General features: G+C 34.0%; 1 non-coding gene across 1 annotated transcript; it reads right to left on the bottom strand.

Annotated features, from left to right (window-relative positions):
* Window positions 1-7,513: 7,513 nt before the first annotated feature.
* Window positions 7,514-7,621, bottom strand: LOC148565501 (small nucleolar RNA R71). Its single transcript, XR_015884636.1, has one exon. It is a non-coding gene; the product is annotated as a small nucleolar RNA R71 (small nucleolar RNA).
* Between the last annotated feature and the right edge of the window lie 1,805 nt (window positions 7,622-9,426).

The raw sequence follows: 9,426 nt of genomic DNA, 5'->3' as shown, positions 1-9,426 counted from the left end.
GAACAACTTTTTTTTCCATCATTTTCCCCTTTTTAGAGTTTATTTGTTTATGACTTTTATTATGTTGAGTATAATTGGGATGCTTTGGATATATAAGGAGTTTAAAGGAAACCAGATATCACTCTTTATAGGTTCTCTCCTGAATGGAGTGCAGGTGACAGCACAAAATCCTGAGAAAGGTGGAACATTTGTGACTAATAGAGAGCGAGTATGTCATATAAAGGTTATAGTCTATAGTTGAGGCTTTAGAATTTTCCTTGCATTTTGTTTGGTTTCACAGATGCTGTGAAACAATTAGCTGCTGTTATTTGTTGGCAGTCATTTTGGTGCTAATGATTTTTTATTTTATCTTGAGATTATGTTTAGGTGATGAACTTAATTCCAGGGAGAGGTGAGAAAGTATTTAAAAAATTGGAATAGTTTCTCTAGTTAAAATTTAGGTGTTTGCTACTCTGTTGATTGAATCAGTGCTTGTATGAATGCTTACCATGGTCATCTTCAATAAAATTTAGGCCCTGTCTACAAGTAAGACATTTTTACCATGGTCATCTTCAATAAATGCTTGTATGGGTTCACAGACTATATTCTCTTGCTCATTGTTGTCTCCTTTTTTCCCCTCTTAAAATGTTTGATATTTAACACTGTGCTAACTAATTTTAATTATTTAAGCGTATACTTAAGTAGTTTTTTTTCGTACCAGGCACATGCTTATGATAGTTGATAATGAAGAATTTTATGAGCAGGAGAGGCCACTGTCACTGAAGGATATCAGAAGCCTTATCATTATATTGAGACAAGTAAGATTATTATCTATCCTTGTAGGAAAGATTGAGAATTTTATGATTGAACTCCTTAGGGAAAAAAGGTTTGTTAACAGATACAGGTAGGGATTAACAAAGACACTAGACTTTATAATTAACAAAGCATTGGTGATCATCCTTTTGATCCTTACATAGCACTTTTGAATTTGTTTTAAAGTGTCCATTTATTCGCATGTTATTTGTTGCAATGTCTTTTGTTTTCACCTGTTTAAGTTGATTCATATTTTAGTATGATGCATCATCTAATTTGAACTCTAATAGTGGATCACTTTATCTAAAATGCTTGAGCTTACTATGTTGTTATGAATATGATTGCAGCCTACTCTTCAAGCAGAAAATGGAGCTATCTCTGATAGGACTCCAGAATGCTGGAAAGACTTCCCTTGTATTCTCTCATATGATCCAAATTTGAGATTGGCACTATGGCCATCAGCTGAGGCTGCTTAGAAAGGCATAATGAGTGTATTGGGACAAATATGATATCATAAAGGTATTATGATATATAACACTTTGCATTTCACCAATTTCGTTCTTCTTTTGATTTTTTTTTTCATTTTCAATTTGTATCTATTATTGGGGTTCTTGCTTTCAACAAAACAAAGAAAGGGGTCTTACTTTTGTAATATATGATGAAAACTTATCAACTAAAATAACAACAGAAACACAACTAAGTGCCCCATAAGCATTTTTCATTCTTTTTTTTTGTTATTATTTTATGTATGTGCAGAGTCTTACTTTTGTAATATATGATGAAAACTTATCAACTAAAATAACAACAGAAACACAACTAAGTGACCCATAAGCATTTTTCATTCTTTTTTTTGTTATTATCTTATGTATGTGCAGAGGAGATTACATTTTTGACCGAGGGTGATGATCCTAACGATGATGATGATGATGTATTAAAGAAGCTTTTTCACCCTAATCTCAAGCTATTAATTGTGACACAAGGTTCAGAGGGTTGTAGATATTACACCAAGGTAAGCTTACTACCAAGTCCATTTGAGAGTGAGTGGCATAAGCACTTGTTTCATTATTGTTTGTGTGCGCAGAAATTCAAAGGCTGGGTGGCAGGTGTTAAAGTTAACCCCATTGACACAACTGGGGCCGGTGATGCATTTGTTAGTGGGATTCTCTACAGCATTTGCTCATAATCAATATGGAGCTTGACGCTGCCAATGTAATTTGGTTATTCATTAATATTTTAGATTATCCCATCTTTAAGTATTAAGTGTAATTTGTGACATCAGTTAATGAAAGAGATCCATGTAACATTAGGATGGTCATCTTATTTTTTTGGGTATCTTTTTATTGAGATAGTGAGATATTGGCCAATAATGTTGAAAAATAACATCCAATTTTATAGGTATCATGTAATGAATATTATGTTTATTTATATGATTTTTGGCCTTTTTTTTTATTTACAGTGTGTTTGATGGAGAAAATTTAAAAAATAAACCTAAAGTATTTATTTTGCAATGAAAAAATTTTAAAAATTTCTATTTTACCTTACTGACGGATTTATAGACGGATTTTCTGTCTGTATTTAGAGTGTGAGATGATTTTCTAAGGTTTAAATTACAGACAAAAAATCTGTCGAAAAATCTGTTGCCAATTACCGACGGAAAATCCGTCTGTAATTACAAACGGAAAATCTGTCGAAAAATCCGTCTGTAATTATAGACAGAAAATCCGTCTGTAATTACCGACGGAAAATCCGTCGAAAAGTTTGTCGCCTTTGGGAAATGGATAGAAAATTTACAGAGGAAAAATCCGTCGGTAACTGGTAAAAATCCGTCTGTAATTTTCCGACGGAAAAAAAATCCGTCGGTAATTTCGTCGGTAACCAAAAATCCGTCTGTAATAAAGACTAAATCCGTTTGTAAATCTATCTGTATTAATCCATTTTCTAGTTGTGCGTTCACACACAAAATGTTAAAGCAGGAAATGTCACGTATAACATCCTAAGTTTTTGAAAATTAAATAGTTAAGTTATTTATGAATTATTATATTTGTTGAGATTTTATTTTTAAGAAAACTATTTTACCAAAAGTAATTAAATAGAATTTATGATTATTAAAATTTAACTTAATTATATCTATACTATTACTCTAAACTATTTTTAAAAATTATTTTATTAAGAAAAATTAAATTATTTTTATAATTTATTTGAATTTGGATAAATTAAGGTTATTATATAAATTTTCTATAATAAGATATTTTACATAATTAATTTTATGATAACTAGAATTTAAATTAATTAGGATTCTATATAATTTTTATTATAACAAGATATTTCGAAAAAGGATAAAATTATTATTACTAATAATAATATTTTTTATTTGCTTTGATTAAAATAAAGTTTAGTTAATATTATTATTATTAGCAAGTTTAATATCTACCGATATGAGAAAATATCGGTATTTTTTGGGGAACGTAGCTTTGTTAATGTTTTACCGTATATCTTTTATTGTTATGTTGCTAATGTCATTTATATTAGTAACTCATATATATTATTACTTGTGTTTTAATATATCCAGCTTTTATAATTACCCGTTTAACATATTTATAACTTGAATCGCTGACTCAACAGTTTAAAAATGCAACACGTGGCTGATGAGCGGATAATTTATACGCTTTTTGGCATTGTTTTTAGTATGTTTTTAGTAGAATCAAGTTACTTTTAGGGATGTTTTCATTAGTTTTATGTTAAATTTACATTTCTGGACTTTACTATGAATTTGTGTATTTTTCTGTGATTTCAGGTATTTTCTGGCTGAAATTGAGGGACTTGAGCAAAAATCAGATTCAGAGGTTGAAGAAGGACTGCTGATACTGTTGCATTCTGACCTCCCTGCACTCAAAGTGAATTTTCTGGAGCTACAGAACTCAAAATGGCACGCTTCCAATTGCGTTGGAAGGTAGACATCCAGGGCTTTTCAGCAATATATAATAGTTCATACTTTGGCCGAGTTTAGACAACGTAAAAGGGCGTTGAACGCCAGCTCTATGCTGCTGTCTGGAGTTAAACGCCAGAAACACGTTACAAGCCAGAGTTGAACGCCAGAAATACGTTACAAACTGGCGTTCAACTCCAAGAATGACCTCTCCACGTGTGAACTTCAAGCTCAGCCCAAGCACACACCAAGTGGGCCCCGGAAGTGGATTTATGCATCAATTACTTACTTCTGTAAACCCTAGTAACTAGTTTAGTATAAATAGGACTTTTTACTATTGTATTAGTCATCTTGGGACGTCTGGTTCTTAGATCATGGGGGTTGGCCATTCGGCCATACCTGAACCTTTCACTTATGTATTTTCAAACGGTAGAGTTTCTACACTCCATAGATTAAGGTGTGGAGCTCTGCTGTTCCTCATGAATTAATGCAAAGTACTACTATTTTTCTATTCAATTCAACTTATTCCGCTTCTAAGATATTCATTCGCACTTCAACATGAATGTGATGAATGTGACAATCATCATCATTCCCTATAAACGCGTGCCTGACAACCACTTCCGTTCTACCTTAGATTGAATGAGTATCTCTTGGATCTCTTAATCAGAATCTTCGTGGTATAAGCTAGATTGATGGCGGCATTCATGAGAGTCCGGAAAGTCTAAACCTTGTCTGTGGTATTTCGAGTAGGACTCTGGGATTGAATGACTGTGACGAACTTCAAACTCGCGAGTGCTGGGCGTAGTGACAGACGCAAAAGGAGGGTGAATCCTATTCCAGTATGATCGAGAACCTCAGATGATTAGCCGTGCTGTGACAGAGCATTTGGACCATTTTCACAAGAGGATAGGATACAGCCATTGACCACGGTGATGCCTCCAGATGATTAGCCATGCAGTGACAGCGCATCGGACCATTTTCCAGAGAGGATGAAAAGTAGCCATTGACAATGGTGATGTCCTTACATAAAGCCAGCCATAGAAAGGAGTAGGACTGATTGGATGAAGACAGCAGGAAAGCAGAAGTTCAGTGGGACGAAAGCATCTCTATACCTTTATCTGAAATTCTCACCAATGATATACATAATTATTTCTATCTTTATTTTCTATTTATTTATTATTTATTTTCGAAAACTCCATAACTATTTTATATCCGCCTGACTGAGATTTACAAGATGACCATAGCTTGCTTCATACCAACAATCTCCGTGGGATCGACCCTTACTCACGTAAGGTTTTATTACTTGGACGACCCAGTGCACTTGCTGGTTAGTTGTATCGAAGTTGTGAATGAAAAACGATTTATTAAGACGTGCGTACAAAGTTTTTGGCGCCGTTGCCTGAGATCACAATTTTGTGCACCAAGTTTTTGGCGCCGTTGCTGGGGATTGTTCGAGTTTGGACAACTGACGGTTCATCTTGTTGCTTAGATTGGGTAATTTTCTTCTTATTTTCAAAAAAATTTTCAAAAATTTCTCCTTTGTTGTCGAAAAAAAAATTTTAAAATAAATGTTTTCAAAAATATATTTTTTTCTTCAGAATTTTTAAGAATGAATTCTAGTGTTTCATGATGATTTGTTGAATCTTGACTGGCTGTAAGCCATGTCTAATCTTTTGGACTGGGGTTTCAACTTATCATCACAAGAGCTTGTTGATCCTCACACACTTAGTTGCTTTATACATGGAAAGTATCAATACATGCTAAAGCTTGACTGGCTATTAAGCCATGTCTAACCCTCAGATTGGAGCTTTAGAATAAGAGTACAAAGATTCTTGGAATTCATATTAAAAATTTTGGAATCCTTATTTTTTTTTTTCAAATAATTTTTGAAAAATCCAAAAAAATCATAAAATCATAAAAATAAAAAATATTTTGTGTTTCTTGTTTGAGTCTTGAGTCAATTTTTAAGTTTGGTATCAATTGCATACTAATCTTGCATTTTTCGAAAATTGCATTCATGCATTGCATTCATCATGATCTTCAAGTTGTTCTTGATAAACCTTCTTGATTGATCTTCATATTACATTGTTTTTGTGTTGTATGGTGTTTTTCATATGCATTCTTGAATTCTTAGTGTCTAAGCATAAAAGATTTCTAAGTTTGGTGTCTTGCATGTTTTCTTTGCTTTAAAAATTTTTCAAAAATATGTTCTTGATGTTCATCATGATCTTCAAAGTGTTCTTGGTGTTCATCTTGACATTCATAGTGTTCTTGCATTCATCACATGCTTTGATCCAAAATTTTCATGCATTGCATCATTTTTATGTTTTTCTCTCTCATCATAAAAAAATTCAAAAATAAAAAAATATCTTCTCCTTTTTCTTCTCATAAATTCAAAAATTTGAGTTGACTTTTTCAAAATTTTTTAAAATTTAGTTGTTTCTTATGAGTCAAATCAAATTTTCAATTTAAAAATCTTATCTTTTTCAAAATCTTTTTCAAAAATCAAATCTTTTTCATTTTCTTATTTATTTTCGAAAATTATAAAAATATTTTTCAAAAATCTTTTTCTTATCTTTATCTCCTAATTTTCGAAAATAACATCATCAATTAATGTTTTGATTCAAAAATTTCAAGTTTGTTACTTACTTGTTAAGAAAGATTCGAACTTTAAGTTGTAGAATCATATCTTGTGATTTCTTGTGAATCAAGTCATTAATTGTGATTTTAAAAATCAAATCTTTTTCAAAACTAATTTTAATCATATCTTTTCAAAAATAACTTTTTATCTTATATTTTTCAAAATCATATCTTTTTCAAAAATTTGATTTTAAAATATCTTTTCTAACTTCCTATCTCCTTATCTTTTTAAAATTGATTTTCAAATTTGTTTCAACTAACTAATTAACTTTTTGTTTGTTTCTTATCTTTTCCAAAAATACCTAACTAACTCTGTCTCTCTAATTTTCGAAAATATCTTCCCTCTTTTTCAAAATTTCTTCTTAATTAACTAATTATTTTATTTTTTGATTTTAATTTTCGAAAATTACTAACCTTTTTCAAAAACAATTTTCGAAAATCACTAACTCTTTTTCAAAAATAATTTTTGAAAATTCTCCTTCTCTCTCATCTCCTTCTATTTATTTATTCATCTACTAATACTTCTTTTCATCTCACATCTCTGCTCTCCTCACCCTTGTGTTTCTTTCCTTACATTACATTCTTTTCTCCTTCTTTTCTTCTACTCACACAGGGACCTCTATATTGTGGTAAAAAGGATCCCTATTATTATTTTTCTGTTCCCTCTTTTTCATATGAGCAGGAGCAAGGACAAGAATATTCTTGTTGAAGCAAATCCAGAAGCACCTGTTAGAAATTTTCGAACAAAAAGAGGAGATGGCAGCCAAAAATAATAATAATAATGCAAGGAGGATGCTTGGTGACTTTACTGCACCTAATTCCAATTTACATGGAAGAAGCATCTCCATCCCTACCATTGGAGCAAACAATTTTGAGCTGAAACCTCAATTAGTTTCTCTGATGCAGCAGAACTGCAAGTTTCATGGACTTCCATCTGAAGATCCTTTTCAGTTCTTAACTGAATTCTTGCAGATCTGTGATACTGTAAAGACTAATGGAGTAGATCTTGAAGTCTACAGGCTCATGCTTTTCCCCTTTGCTGTAAGAGACAGAGCTAGAGTGTGGTTGGACTCTCAACCCAAAGATAGCCTGAACTCTTGGGATAAGCTGGTCACGGCTTTCTTAGCCAAGTTCTTTCCTCCTCAAAAGCTGAGCAAGCTTAGAGTGGATGTTCAAACCTTCAGACAGAAGGAAGGTGAATCCCTCTATGAAGCTTGGGAGAGATACAAACAACTGACCAAAAAGTGTCCTTCTGACATGCTTTCAGAATGGACCATCATGGATATATTCTATGATGGTCTGTCTGAATTAGCTAAGATGTCATTGGAAACTTCTGCAGGTGGATCCATTCACCTAAAGAAAACGCTTGCAGAAGCTCAAGAACTCATTGACATGGTTGCTAATAACCAGTTCATGTACACTTCTGAGAGGAATCCTGTGAGCAATGGGACGCCTCAGAAGAAGGGAGTTCTTGAAATTGATACTCTGAATGCTATATTGGCTCAGAATAAAGTATTGACTCAGCAAGTCAATATGATTTCTCAGAGTCTGAATGGAATGCAAGCTGCATCCAACAGTACTCAAGAGGCATCTTCTGAAGAAGAAGCTTATGATCCTGAGAACCCTGCAATAGCAGAGGTAAATTACATGGGTGAACCATATGGAAACACCTATAATCCCTCATGGAGAAATCACCCAAATCTCTCATGGAAGGATCAACAAAAGCCTCAACAAGGCTTTAATAATGGTGGAAGAAACAGGTTTAGCAATAGCAAGCCTTTTCCATCATCCACTCAGCAACAGACAGAGAACTCTGAACAAAATACTTCTGATTTAGCAAACTTAGTCTCTGATCTATCTAAGGCCACTGTGAGTTTCATGAATGAAACAATGTCCTCCATTAGAAATTTGGAAGCACAAGTGGGCCAGCTGAGTAAAAGAGTCACTGAAATCCCTTCTAGTACTCTTCCAAGCAATACAGAAGAAAATCCAAAAGGAGAGTGCAAGGCCATTGATATAACCATCATGGCCGAATCCAAAGAGGAGGGGGAGGACGTGAATCCCAAGGAGGAAGACTTCTTGGGGCGTCTAGTGATCAATAAGGAGTTTCCCTCTGAGGAACCAAAGGAATCTGAGACTCAACTAGAGACCATAGAGATTCCATTAAACCTCCTTATGCCATTCATGAGCTCTGATGAGTATTCCTCTTCTGAAGAGAATGAGGATGTTACTAAGGAGCAAGTTACCAAGTACCTTGGTGCAATCATGAAGCTGAATGCCAAATTATTTGGTATTGAGACTTGGGAGGATGAACCTCCCTTGTTCACCAATGAACTAAGTGATCTGGATCAACTGACAGTGCCTCAGAAGAAACAGGATCCTGGAAAGTTTCTAATACCTTGTACCATAGGCACCATGATCTTTGAAAAAGCTCTGTGTGACCTTGGTTCAGGGATAAACCTCATGCCCCTCTCTGTAATAGAGAAACTGGGAATCTTTGGGGTGCAAGCTGCTAAAATCTCATTAGAGATGGCAGACAATTCAAGAAAATAGGCTTATGGACAAGTAGAGGACGTGTTAGTAAAGGTTGAAGGCCTCTACATCCCTGCTGACTTGATAGTCCTAGATATTGGGAAGGATGAGGATGAATCCATCATCCTTGGAAGACCCTTCCTAGCCACAGCAAGAGCTGTGAGTGATGTTGACAGAGGTGAACTAGTCCTTCAATGGAATGAGGACTCCCTTGTGTTTAAAACTCAAGGATCTCCCTCTGCAACCATGGAGAGGAAGCATGAAAAGCTTCTCTCAAAACAGAGTCAACCAGAGCCCCCACAGTCAAACTCTAAGTTTGGTGTTGGGAGGCCACAACCAAACACTAAGTTTGGTGTTGGGAAGTCTCAACAACGCTCTGAACATCTGTGAGGCTCCATGAGAGCCCACTGTCAAGCTATTGACATTAAAGAAGCGCTTGTTGGGAGGCAACCCAATTTTTATTTATCTAATTTTAATTTATTTTTATTGTTATTTCATGCTTTATTAGGTTCATGATCATGTGGAGTCACAAAATA

Source organism: Arachis ipaensis, chromosome B5 (assembly GCF_059453495.1).
Source record: "Arachis ipaensis isolate K30076 ecotype BB chromosome B5, ASM5945349v1, whole genome shotgun sequence".
Lineage (NCBI taxonomy): Eukaryota > Viridiplantae > Streptophyta > Magnoliopsida > Fabales > Fabaceae > Arachis > Arachis ipaensis.
This window is presented reverse-complemented; position numbering and strand designations above follow the sequence as displayed.